The sequence below is a fragment of the Phoxinus phoxinus genome, assembly GCF_949152265.1.
Source record: "Phoxinus phoxinus genome assembly, chromosome: 23".
NCBI lineage: Eukaryota > Metazoa > Chordata > Actinopteri > Cypriniformes > Leuciscidae > Phoxinus > Phoxinus phoxinus.
Genome location: NC_136898.1, coordinates 19,151,920 through 19,164,866, shown reverse-complemented (window position 1 = coordinate 19,164,866; position 12,947 = coordinate 19,151,920). Strand labels below are relative to the sequence as shown.

The following is a 12,947-nucleotide window of genomic DNA, read 5'->3' as shown; positions in this document are numbered from 1 at the left end:
CAAGACATTCCTCCTGGGTTTTTAGTGACATCATCAACCCTAAAATGTATATAAACCCCGCCCCCGGGAACACGCAGTCCATGTTGAGAAGAGGAAGAGTTGTTGTACAAGAGTACATTTGTGAGTCAGCTCAAACTTTAGCATCCATCTTTTCACATGCAATAGAAAGTCACTCTGTGAGCATCTCACAACAGTTCCTATACGAGCGATTTATAGATTACCATGACAGAATATCCTTGAAGATAGTTAACGCCACATCAGCAACATAAATTCATCAACTAACCATTCAGAGACGTCCTGTTGCATTCTACAAGTTGTCACTTCCTCTTGAGTCTCTCCATCTTTGTCTGACTCCGTTTTAACCATAGACAGTATATAAGATGGACACAGCGACCCCATAGATTTCAACGGAGAAAAATGAAGCCCATTTGAAGCACTCACTTCCTGATCGCCAGGCGTACTGCGCAGACTCAAACTGAGCTTGGTGACGTGAGCAACGTGTCTGACAGTTTTCAGTCTTCTAGTAGCTGTGCCGAGAGAAATCTGAATCATTCCCTTCCGAATCTCGCAGAGACGGAGAGCGTGAGTATTATCTGTCCATGAGCTAGCAGCAGGAGCAACTTTATCACTCTCTGTGGGCTTCTCCCTTGACTTTATCAGACTTTATGCCTCCACGTCCCCCCGAGTCGCGTGGTTATGACAGGCGGATGCATTACCCCAGGCCCGGATTGGCTAATCGGGAGCATCGGGAGAATTCCCGGTGGGCCGGTCTGTTTTATTGGCCAGAAGGGCCGGTGTTGTCATGGCATGGCACTTTTGGGACCTTTGTATTTATAAAAACCCTGTGTACGGCTATTGCACTGAATAGAAAATTATATTTTTGAAAAATACAATGAATTACAAGGCTGTACAGAACAGTGCACTATTGCAGACTTATATACTGAGGGTTTAATTACATTATTTTAATATAGTCAGTCGGGAACTAAAGTGGGCCGGTCTAAGGCATGAAACTCCAGGGCTGAAAATGAGTCCCACTCCGGCCCTGGATGCAAGTGGCTAAACTAAACAGCTGTTTTACGATAGAAGTTTTAAACAACTGACATAAATAATCAGTTTGCAAAGACTGTGTCAATCAAAGCTCAGCTTCGGGAAGGGGAGATTTACAGGTAGCCTAAAGATAAAGAGACAGAGAAGAAGAACGAGAGAAGGAGATGGAGATGAGAGAGGAGAGCAGGTAGAGGAAGAGCCTATTGCATACTGTGCCCAGAATGAGAATAACTTTATTACAATGGATTCCTATTTAACACAGATATACATAGCCTATGTTCTTTGACAATGCCAGTGGAAAAATAATATGCCCCTGAACCCCCTAGCCAGATCACTTTTGGTACCTTTGTATTTATAAAACCCTGTGTACGGCTATTGCACTGAATAGAAAATTACATTTTTGAAAAATACAATGAATTACAAGGCTGTACAGAACAGTGCTATTGCAGACTTATATACTGAGGGTTTAACTACATTATTTTATTATAGTCAGCCGGGAACTAAAGTGGGCCGGTCTAAGGCATGAAACTCCAGGGCTGAAAATGAGTCCCACTCCGGCCCTGGATTACCCCCTTGGTTTTAACATTAAAGGCAGAACAGTTTCTGTCATTTTAGTGTGTCTGCGTGAGGTAATCACAGCTGCTAACACACATGAGCTCTTGAAACCCCGCCCTCTGCAGCAGCTCATTTGCATTTAAAGGGCCAGGCACAAAACGGTGCGTTTTTGCAAACCCTCAAAAAGTGACAACTTTAAAGTAACACTAAGTAGGTTTTCAACCTTGGAGATCAACAGCGAGCGTGCGCGTGCGTGTGCGTGTGCGACAGTAGGCTGCGGTAGGCTAAATTATTTACGACAGCGCTAATGGACAATTCCGCTTGCAACCAGTAGGGCGACCGCAGAGGAAAAGATACTTGGTGTTACTTTAACATGCTATAAAAATATCTGTGGGGTATTTTGTGCTAAAACTTCACACACACACTCTGGGGACATCAGAGATTTATTTTACATCTTGTGAAAATGGCATTTTACCACCCCTTTAAAATAAATAATTACAAAAGCACAGACTACATTTTAGTCTACATAGTAATTGGCTATATTAGACTACATTGATTTACCCCATTACAATAGTCCCTTTACAGCTATTTCTATCATACAAATATTCTTAATTGTAGGTTTAAAATTCTAAATAAGGAACATCTAATGTCCAACAACAAATATTTTAGCATATAGGCTATATATTTTATGTACTTTTGTATGTCTTTCAATTCAAACACATTTAACACAATCACACAAATGGACCGTTCCTGTAAAGACATAATATTTTCCCCCAATAATTATTCCTTATTTTTCCTTCTACTTTTTTCCTTTTGTGACAATACCCACAAACACATAAAAACCACATAATTAGAACGATAACCAATAAGTACATAGGTCGAAAGTTTAATGGATGAGTAGGCTACTTATGTCCTTTCGATTTCTTAAAGGTTGAGCATTCTGCTAATGAACGCTGATTGGTCAGTGAAGGACTGATTACGACCAAGATACCGCTCAAGCGGATGCCATCAATGGCATCGTGGCATCCGAAGGGGGACCAGAATGTCTTCAAGAAATGCCTTGAGAGAAAAAGAAAGTGCAGAGCGCGAAAGCACCAAAGTGACTGAAGGATTGCCGTAAAGCAGTTTCTCTGGTTGTACGATGTGTATGACGTCATTTACATTTTAAAAGACTTTTTAAAGCAAATAAGCGTCTCTAAAAAAATCTAACACTCAGCCATGTGTAATTTCTTTGCATCTCCTTTCGAATACAACATTCAAATTACTAGACAAAAAATTATATCCTGAGAAAAGTGGATTTTGAGGGGTATAGCTCCATAGACCTCCATTCATTCTGCACTCGTCCTGTGAGCGTCCTCGTATGGAACCAGAGTGGAACTGCAACCAGTTCAGAAGCCGGAAGTGTAGCGAGAGTGGCAGTTCTCCCCTTATTAGACATTCTCTGGTAGTGTGAAGGTACAGTAAACATTTCTCAATATGTGCTCAAAGAAAGTAGCCTATATAAAAGATTATTAAAGCTTAAGGATCATATTTTACTGATGCAAATGTATACTAACCCTTACGAAAAAGAAGTAGGCTATACCTCAAGTACTTGAAGTATACTTAAGTAATGTTCAAGTATATTTTTACGTATACATTATGCAGTAAGTATACTAATGTCAATATGTACTAGTAATAAACTTGTAAGTGTACTATTTTAATACCGCTTGGGACTAAATTGGCCCACTTTTAGTATATAAAAGTATGTTTAAGTGTACTATAAGTGTAACAGTAGTAAACTTTAAGTGCACAACTAGTTCATAATTACATTTCTCATCTGTACTGCAAGTGAACTTATGGGTTTACTGGTAGTTCCCTTTCGTAAGGGAACTCCCGCTGCGTGATACTCGACACTTTGGGGACGCGTCTGAAGTCTGTAGTGGAACTACTCCAATCTTGATTGGTGCTGTGTCTTTCGTCACTCGTGACGTTGCATGTGACGGTGATCCGGAAGCTATAAAAGAACAACGGAACAGCCGCGTCAGCTTTCTGTCTTTAGCAAGCGTTTTGTGTGACTGTATTGTCTTATTTGGTGTTGTCTGTCTATCTCATTATATATATGGCGAATATAGAGAAACAACTCAGGCGGTGTGCGTCCCCTTGCCCAGTGAGGCTGACACGCACTCGTTCTGTGTTGTTTGTCTGGGAGTGGAGCATGCATGGGCAGTGCTCGAGAGCACTGTCTGTGCAAACTATTTTCAATTAGCTATGAAAAAGCTCTGCTCCGGTTTGAGCTTGTTTAATCAATTAGATCAGGTTCTGCGTCTGTCGAGGCAGCCCGCCGCTTGTATGCATGGGATTCGCATGTCTGGATATCATGATACAGACATGGTTGAGGCCATGTCTGTGTATGTTTTCCCCGATTGTTCTGCCCCCGGGGGTTCTAAAGTGCAAAAGGGTTCGGCAGTACGGGATCAGCTTACTCCTAGTAGCCCCGTACTAACTGGCCCGAATATGACTTCCAAACATCTGGGCTCTCCTGGCAGGCCTTCCGCGGTAAATCCGAATCAGGATGGTCCTCCCTCCTCAGTCCACCAATTCACAAACTCTGGTCTTTCATCCGAGGTTGTTGAGACCATTCTAAACTCTAGAGACCCCTCCACAAGGAAACTTTATGCATTTCAATGGAAAATCATTTCATGGTGCAGAGAACGTCAGTTGGACCCTGCCTAGTGGCTTCAGTGCTGGAGTTCCTCCAGAATCGTTTCTCTGACGGGCTCTCCCCGTCCACGCTTAGGGTCTATGTGGCGGCTATATCTGCCTTCCACTCGCCTTTAAGGGTGGGCACTCTGGGGACACACCCACTCATAATTCGTTTCCTTCGTGGAGCCAGGAGGATGAAGCCTGCCATCCAGCCGTCCCCACGTGGGACCTGGCAGTGGTCCTCGAAGGGTTATCCCTGGCACCCTTCAAACCCCTGGATAAGGTGTCTGAGAAATTCTTATCCTTTAAGGCAGCGATTCCCAACCCCCGGTCCCCGGACCGGTGCCGGTCCGTGAACACGTTTGTACCGGCACTACCGGGCCTTGAAATATCACCAGATTTTTTTTTTTTTTTTTTTATATATATAGTAATTGTCATTTTTAAATTATTTTTAAAGTTCTGTTTCTGTTTGTTTATTTATATAGCACTGTTTAAACATCAACCAAGTTGAACCAAAGTGCTTTACATACAGAGTTTAGTACAAAAATAGCTTAGGCTGAGCTTCGAAAACACACACAAACAATATATACACGGCATACAACAACATCTCATCTATCTAATTAAAGGCTAATGACATCAAATGACATTTCAGCAAGTTTTTAAAAATGGAAAGTGATTTGGCAGTTCTAATAGATAGTGGCAGCTCATTCCACTGTCTCGGCCCTATTACCGCAAAGGCCCGGTCACCTTTGTGGAGACGATGTGTTCTGGGCACTATGAGTAACTTCTAGGTCTCTGACCGCAATGTTCTATTTTTTAAGTGCTATGACATGTCCAAAACATAAACAATAAATAAATCAAAATGTGTTTCTTTGAGCGACTTGCGATTGCTTAGCGTCTCTTTGAGCGACTTGCGATTGCTTAGCGTCTCATTGGTTCTGGAAATATGGTATCTGACCGGATTTAAAAGCGCGGAGCACGTGAAGTGGCAGAGAACTATGTGGAGACTAGAGAGATGATCGGGTCCCAGCAAATTTCCATGGCCCATTTCATTACGGACTGTTCGTGTAAAAGAAAGGGCGATGACCAACTCGAAAAGGAAAAGCAGGTCAAGCTTCAATCGTAATACGGTGCCTCATATATTATCTCTATCTCTATCCATATATATGAGATATGGATTTACGTCAACAGGCGATTCTGTGGCGACAAATCCATTGTGTTGTTTGTGGTGAAATACTCTGCAATGATGCCGTCAAAACAATACGTGTCCTAACTACACGCAACGCAAAACGCGATAAAATGCGTCTTTTCCATGTTGATCAGAGTTTTTGTCCTAACCACCCGCGCCGGCGACACGCGACGATTCTATTCTAGAAACTGTTTCTATTTTTCTGTGACGTCGCGCTGGAACAACAAACACAAAGTGTGGGAATGATAATCTCAGGCACTTTTTATGTGCTTTATTTAATGTTAAAAGCACGTAATGTGACTTAATGTCAAAAGCATGTGTAATGTGACTTTGAATATAATTTGTAGCTGTAAAAGCAACAATGGATAATTTACCTCAGATCTTGAAATGAAACAAATGGAAACAAGAAAGTTCAAACTGTGAACAAACAAGTTATTTGACAGATTGTTTTAGTAACTCAGTAGCATGTATTTGAATACTGTGTGGTGTAATATTTGTGAGAGTGGACAGACACATTTTTTTTTTTGCACCATTAACAAACAGAACAAGTCCATACATACAAGAAATATAAACAATCTTTCAAAACAAAAAATAAATTATGGTTCGGACAGACAAATTATTTGTCGCTGGATCTTATCGCATCGCGTCTGGTTAGGACACGGTGTTAGTGAGTGAGTGGTGTGGGAGTTGCTTTTGAAATAGGCCTAATTGTATGGGAGAAAAGGGAAACATTTTGTGAACTGGTCTTAAAGTTTAAAAAGATTGCTATATTCATACAATTAGCCTTAGGTGCCACCTAGTTCATTACATGCAAATAAATGATAGTCTGTTACTGCTTTACACAGTGCTATCAAAATGATGCATCTTAAAATTGAGGTATTAAAAGTGACAACTGGTCCCTGGATTTTTTTTTATGAATATGCTGGTCCCTGGCACAAAAAAGGTTGGTTCCCAACTTTAACCCTGCTTTAACCCTCTGGGGTCTAAGGTGTTTTTGGGGTCCTTGAGATGTTTTGACATGCCCTGATATTTGTATTTTTTTTCAGTTGCTTATAAACATATTAATGGCAAAGGTGTAATTACACTCTATTTAGCACAAACATGGCTATCATAATATGTGAGCAACATGTATGTACATGTTTGCATTTTTGAGAGAATATTATTTATGCGTGGTTATTCAAAAAACTCAAACTTAAATTTTCTGATATAAGATCACAAACGACCAACTTATAAGACCACAAACGACCACATATTCCCAAAATACTTTTGACTAATGGATGTTGTCGCCTAGAGTTTTTACTTCAAAATGATCTGAAAATCATCCGGGCTAATCGTTCACATTAAACAATAGAAGACAAAGACCTGCTAATGCTGCATACTAATGAGCCTTTCATTCAGGTGTCACTGAGCCACAAAAAAGAATGCAAAGACAACACACACACACATATATATATATATATATTTATATATATATATATATTACTACAGAATTGGTTCAGAGTTGGAAACATCTTAGAAAAAAAGTGTATTTTCCACAAACTGTATGCTTGCAAATTGTATAATATCCAAGGTAAACATTTCTAGTAATTGTGCAGTTAATTCTCATTCGTATTTTCAGAAAGGTTTGGATGTAGGCTATCCTCTCCCCAAATGTGTCACTAATAAAACACAAAAATAATTTAAAGAGAAGGTTTATATTGACCTTTTAAGATTTTGTTTGCACCTTGTAAATTAGGTTTTGATGTGGCAGTAAAAACTTTAGAATCTATCCAAAACGAAATGTTGTCTTTCATATTTCGTCTGTAACATATCGTCTTTTATAATATGTGATGTGATCTGGAAAAACCCACCACATGGTCAAATTCGACATATTACAGGTTTTGATGCCATATTAAAGCTGTTTTCAAGCCCTTTCCAAATCTGTTTTTATTTCTTTTATCGTTTGTCTGTAACAAAAGTTATGGTCATCTGAAGTCGGCTGTTTTGAGAAAAACAGATTTAATTAACTGTCCCGTCCTTCTAGTGGGACGACTGGCGCTCTTTTTTTATTGCCTTTTTTTTCATATTACATATTCTAGTAATGAACATAGATTAGGTATTGTTGTGATGTGGTCCAAGAACAACGCCTTTGGTTTTGTTTATCTTAGCTTTATTGAACGCATGTCAAATCCTCTCATTTCTGTTCTCTTAACTTCCCGCTCTCGTAACTTCCCGCTCCCAGAACTTCCCGCAATAACACACCCACTATAACACACCCACTATACTACATCACTTCCCTTTTTAATTTTTAAGTTTATAACTTAAAACAACCCATCTACTAAATTAAGTAAACAAAAACTTTTCTTTCTTTTCTTTCCTTCAAAGTAAACACAGAAGGTACTATATAACTAAATAACAACTTCAAGCGACCATATCCTTGAACTTAGCTGGCTTCTTCACAACACGACCACTTCTAGTCGTTAACGGCTTCTCCACAGGAACAGTCTCTGGCAACTTTTCTTCCTGTATTGACATTTCTTTCTGCCCTTGCTCACTTTTCACTTGTTCACTTTTCAGATGTGAGGTAACCCTCTCCTCCTCCAGCTCAGGAACAGGTGGATCCACGGACAATGACGCATGTCTCATGTGTTTAACATTTCTTTTGATCAAAGATCCATCTTCTGTATTCACAAGTTCAAATGAGCTGTCTGACGTTTTGCTCAGAAGGACATACCTAGCACTTTTAAACTTTGAGTCCAACTTTCCTTGCTCCATATTTGCGACATAGACTACATCTCCCACTTTGAATGAATGATCCTTTGCTCTGTTTGTTTTATCTGCATAGTCTTATATTTTCTCTTTGTACATCCGATGATGTGTTTTTACTTCCTCTGTGATCTGTTCTTGTAACAAGTCCAGGCTTGGTAACTTTGTTTGAATATCTCTAGAAAACATAAGAAATGCCGGTGTTTCTCCTGAAGCACGATGAGGAGTGGCACGATAAGACATCAGAATTTTTGGAAGCTCTGTTTTCCACACTTTGCTTTCACACTTGCATGCTCGAAACGCCTTTTTGAGATATCGATGGAATCGTTCAATCTTCCCGTTACTCTTAGGATAGTAAGGTGAAGCGCGTATGTGCTTTATACCTCCATTCTTGAGAAATGTGTCAAACGCGTGACTGACAAACTGTCTGCCATTGTCAGTTACAACTTCTGACGGATAACCAAAACGAGCAAACATTTTCATCAACTCTGCTATAACTGTTTGTGAGGAGATGTCAGCTATTACGACTGCCTCAGGAAAGGAAGAGAAGTAGTCAATAACAGTCAGAATGTATTCACCTTGAATTGGTCCTACACAGTAAAAAACGCAGTGTCAAATTAACACTTAAAGTGTTAATTTTAACACTACTCCGGATCATATATGGTCCCAATCTATCTAGAGTAAAAAGTACACCGTTTGTAGTGTTGAATTTACAGTGTTAATATAGCACCTTACAGTGTAGAAAAATTACACTTCGAGTGTAAAGTGTTACACTTAAATTGTTGTTTAAGTTTTACACTTGGGGTTTTTAACACCCCTGGTGTTGATTTAATTCCATTGGATTTACACTATTGGATTACACTATAAGTGTTATTTATAAGTATTCTGTTCAGTGCAAAAACTATTTACACTATTATATAGTGTTAATGTACAAGATAAAATCAAGAGTCTTCAGACAGATGTATAAATCCAAAGTTTATTTAACAAATAGGCAAAGTGGCTCCTTTATAACATATGCCAGATGTGTAAAGGTCAAATTATCACATTCATGAGGAGTTGCAAGAAAAAAAAGGTCAAGAAAAAACATAAAATCATGTTAATTTGCCTAGACATGAAGAAATATGACAGGTAGATTTGAACAAGATTGCAGAAAACTACTTGTCAACAGTTGTGTAGCATCCATGTATGCAGTTCCTCTTTGTCCCATTCAGCGAACAGGAAGTAGTATTTGAGTTTATTGCCATATCAGCATCACCGGCCGCGAGCAGGTATTCTGTGTGGTCTCTTCAATGCAGTCGAGGTGGTCTTGTATGCTGGTCCCTGCCAAAGACAAAAATAACACTCAAAGTCAGCTCTCCAATTGGCCGTCTTTATATTCGTTTTCCACAATACAATCAACACAAATGGCAATATTTTGAGGCAGACAATAGGCAGTGTGACAGAAATGTCCAAATGTACCTTTTTGGAGACGACAAGGTGTTGTTCAGCTTGATATGAGGACATCTTTCCAGGTCTCTTGCAGGAGACGAATTGATGCAAGATCGCTGCCCCATTCTAAATAACACGTGAAAACTTCAGCAAAATGCATTCATGCATGAACGTGTATAGATAATCTTATTCTGAACTATAGTCTAACCTGAATCATCATTTTCATCATCTTGCACAGCAGATTCTGCAGTCAATCAGGTCCTTGAAGGTCTTGGGAGAAGCCTTTCCAGGAACTTAGCGGAGGTCTTCTAACCAAAAATCAAAACAAAAACAATCAAACAGTTACATAGCATAATGACAACCATCTCTCTCAGGAACAATTCTGTTCAGATGATTGTGTAGTCACAGAGTATTACCGTTCACACCTGGCATTAACATTCATCTTGCACAAGCGAACAACTCGAAGTACAGGTGTAAACGCACCCAAGACGCATTGAGATTCGATTGTTCTGATGAGGTCTAGGCCACATTTTTTTATTAAAGGGATAGTTCACCCAAAAATTTTAATTCAGTAATTTACTGACCCTCATGTCGTACCAAACCCGCAAGACTTTCTTTAGTCTTTGAAACACAAATGAAGTTATTTTTGATGAAATCTGACAGCTTTCATTCCCTCCATTGACAGCTACACAACTACCACTTTGACGGTTCAAAAAGTTAACAAAGAGATCTTAAAACTAATCCATGAACCAAGCAGTTTAGTCCAAATTTTCTTTTTCTTCTGTTTATGTTGGTTGATTCATGTTTATATGTGAATAAAAGTCTAAATTCAATCTATTCATCACAAAGCGATCAAGTCTCTTCAGAAAATTTGGACTAAATGGCTCAATTCATATGGGTTCGTTTTATGATCTCTTTATGAACTTTTTGAAGCGTCAAAGTGGTAGTTGCGTGGAGTATTCTTGATATATTTATTTGAGTTTCGAAAATGAACAAAAGTCTTTTCGGGTTTGGAATGACATGAGGGTGAGAAATTACAACAATTTTACACTTGTGTGTCAACTAACCCTTTAACTTTTTGCAGTTTAATATCTTGAATTAACACAATGACATAGTGATTGATGTGTCATCATGAATTATGACAATCAAGATACATCAATCACCCAAGACACATGTACATTTCAGGTCTGAACAAAGGCATTGTGTGGTTGCCCAGTTAGGTTTAAATGTTTCATGTTAATTCGTCATGTATTAAAATTTGTACTGCACATAGAATAAAATATAATGACACTCACGATTCTGGATTCATCTTCAGCATTCTGTTGCTTTCGTCTTCATTTCTGTTGCTTGGTTTCTGTAGCAATCTCATGAGAGGAGCTTCCTTCACTTGACACTGGAGGGTTCTGGGCCAAATCTATTGAAAAAGGATTTGAAAAAAATATGTCAGTTGATGCTAATATTTCCAAAATTCAGTAATGCAATACAATTTAAATTGGGGCTGTAAATAAGGTAAAAATAATTGTGATTATTGTGATTACCCTTAATTTCGATTATGCTGAGAGATGTCTATAAAGCATGGGTGTAAAATTATTTATATTCAAAATGTGCATTTAATCTGATTATTGAATACATTTATATAAGTTAAATGAGTAATAAGGCATCTTAAATTTAACTTGATTTTAATACGCATTTAGAATTTATTTTACCCATAATTTATTAATGGTATTTATAATGTGAACAGAACATACAGATTCATAATAATAAAATGCAGACAGATAAATAGTTAGGACATAATTTATCCCAAAATAACATGCAGTATGAATTGATAAAGACTGATTTCAAGCTAAAGTACCTGTATGCTCTGCCAGTGCATACGCAAATGTTACCTGTAAACTGAATTGAAAGACAGATGGATTTACAGATTAGCTTTAATGCACTTTCACAATGTTTGAAAAAAAAAAAAAAAAAACTTGATGGGAAGTCCGTATGTTTGTGTCTTGACGGCGCAGATATGACGACATGATAAGAACAAACATACAGATATGTAATTCTCACTTAAACATAGGGCGAATAAAACGTTTTTAAACGCTCCCTCACCTCAGTCTACAAAAAGTGCATTTGTTGTTTGCACTGCGCGCTAATTTACAAGATACTTAAACGAGCTGTTAATAATGCGCATGCGTCACAAAAACGGAACCGTTAACGCGTTCATGTATAACACAGCCACTTTTATACACACAAAACGAATATAAACTTACCATTTGAAGAATTCTCTCATCTGCGCAGAAAAAAGAGGCCCAAATGCTGCTGCTGTTTCAGACCTCCTCATCAACTTTACTGCCAGGCTTGTCGTAAGACCGGTTGAGGCCTCGGCGCGACTGAGGGCGGGAAGGCTTTCTGTCAACAAACCAAAATGAAATGAGCTAAAAATATATTTGTAATACAAATATAATTTATAATACAAACGTATTTTAAACGTTAAATCACCTTCATCCAGGAAATCAAATCGTCATGAGAAACCTTCACATCATTCTGTAACGTTACATCTCTGCATCTCATGAACTTGACGAGCTTCCTTAATCCTGACAAAAACGCGCAGTTTATCATTTCTAAATGTGTTCACCACCATATTTTACCAAAAATGTTAACAAGTGTATTTACTTTTTTATTTTAGAAAGAAAAAAGCAATTCAACCTACCGTCTCGCTCGCATGAAGATAAAATGGCGTCGTCGTCTTTCGAGACAGCAGTCATCGAGGGGCGGAGTCAATTCAATTCGGCGCTTTTTTTTTTTGCACTTTCAGTGTAAAAATAAAATTACACTTGTAACTACACTGAAGAGGAGTGTTTTTTAACATTGTTGATTGTTAATTTAACTCTTTGGGAATTAATAACTTTTAACACTGCAATTTTTACACTGCCGATTTTACTGTGTACTAAGTCAATTCCCAGTTTTGTCCACGGCCTTGGGGGCAGCTCAAGTGGTTGCAGCGGCTGGTCTTCCTGAAGTGGTTGGTTCATTATACATGATGCACAATCTCTGACTATTCTCTCAATGTCCAAGTCCATGTTGGGCCAGTAAAACTTACACCTCAGGTACTGCTTCGTTCTCACTACACCCTGGTGTGTCTCATGAGCGAGTCCCAATGCCTTTTTTACTAAAGAAGAGGGCAGCACAATTCTACCCCCACGAAGTACAAGTCCCTCATATAGTGACAATTCAGTCGCACAACGCTGATACGGAATTAACACTTCTGGAACTGGATTTGGCCACTGGTTTGTGTGAACTGCTTGAATGAGCT

At 38.7% G+C, this 12,947-nt stretch overlaps 1 long non-coding RNA gene across 1 annotated transcript; it reads right to left on the bottom strand.

Annotated features, from left to right (window-relative positions):
• Window positions 1-9,401: 9,401 nt before the first annotated feature.
• LOC306992147 lies at window positions 9,402-12,045 on the bottom strand. The gene is made up of 6 exons (XR_013796223.1): window positions 11,905-12,045; window positions 11,499-11,539; window positions 10,942-11,060; window positions 9,855-9,954; window positions 9,677-9,772; window positions 9,402-9,538 (listed from the first exon to the last, which is right to left on the bottom strand). It is a non-coding gene; the product is annotated as an uncharacterized lncRNA (long non-coding RNA).
• Between the last annotated feature and the right edge of the window lie 902 nt (window positions 12,046-12,947).